The following is a 1,105-nucleotide window of genomic DNA, read 5'->3' as shown; positions in this document are numbered from 1 at the left end:
AAGACAGCTTTTCCTTGCCAATATCTCTCTTTTGCAAAGAGCTGCGCATTGGAAAATTCAGGGCTATGTCGTGTAGATGATGGCCTAACAGGAGGCTTTAAAATTTTCTTTCTAGTGTCCTTCGTTTGGGAGAAAAATGCAATGGTTCAAGACAGCTTTTCCTTGCCAATATCTCTCTTTTGCAAAGAGCTACGCATTGGAAAATTCAGGGCTATGTCGTGTAGATGATGGCCTAACAGGAGGCTTTAAAATTTTCTTTCTAGTGACCTTCGTTTGGGAGAAAAATGCAAAGGTACAAGACAGCTATTCCTTGCCAATATCTCTCTTTTGCAAAGAGCTACGCATTGGAAAATTCAGGGCTATGTCGTGTAGATGATGGCCTAACAGGAGGCTTTAAAATTTTCTTTCTAGTGACCTTCGTTTGGGAGAAAAATGCAAAGGTACAAGACAGCTTTTCCTTGCCAATATCTCTCTTTTGCAAAGAGCTGCGCATTGGAAAATTCAGGGCTATGTCGTGTAGATGATGGCCTAACAGGAGGCTTTAAAATTTTCTTTCTAGTGTCCTTCGTTTGGGAGAAAAATGCAATGGTACAAGACAGCTTTTCCTTGCCAATATCTCTCTTTTGCAAAGAGCTGCGCATTGGAAAATTCAGGGCTATGTCGTGTAGATGATGGCCTAACAGGAGGCTTTAAAATTTTCTTTCTAGTGTCCTTCGTTTGGGAGAAAAATGCAATGGTACAAGAAAGCTTTTCCTTGCCAATATCTCTCTTTTGCAAAGAGCTGCGCATTGGAAAATTCAGGGCTATGTCGTGTAGATGATGGCCTAACAGTAGGCTTTAAAATTTTCTTTCTAGTGTCCTTCGTTTTGGAGAAAAATGCAAAGGTACAAGACAGCTTTTCCTTGCCCATATCTCTCTTTTGCAAAGAGCTGCGCATTGGAAAATTCAGGGCTATGTCGTGTAGATGATGGCCTAACAGGAGGCTTTAAAATTTTCTTTCTAGTGTCCTTCGTTTGGGAGAAAAATGCAATGGTACAAGACAGCTTTTCCTTGCCAATATCTCTCTTTTGCAAAGAGCTGCGCATTGGAAAATTCAGGGCTATGT

This window comes from Pseudophryne corroboree, unplaced genomic scaffold, assembly GCF_028390025.1.
Source record: "Pseudophryne corroboree isolate aPseCor3 unplaced genomic scaffold, aPseCor3.hap2 scaffold_454, whole genome shotgun sequence".
Lineage (NCBI taxonomy): Eukaryota > Metazoa > Chordata > Amphibia > Anura > Myobatrachidae > Pseudophryne > Pseudophryne corroboree.
This window is presented reverse-complemented; position numbering follows the sequence as displayed.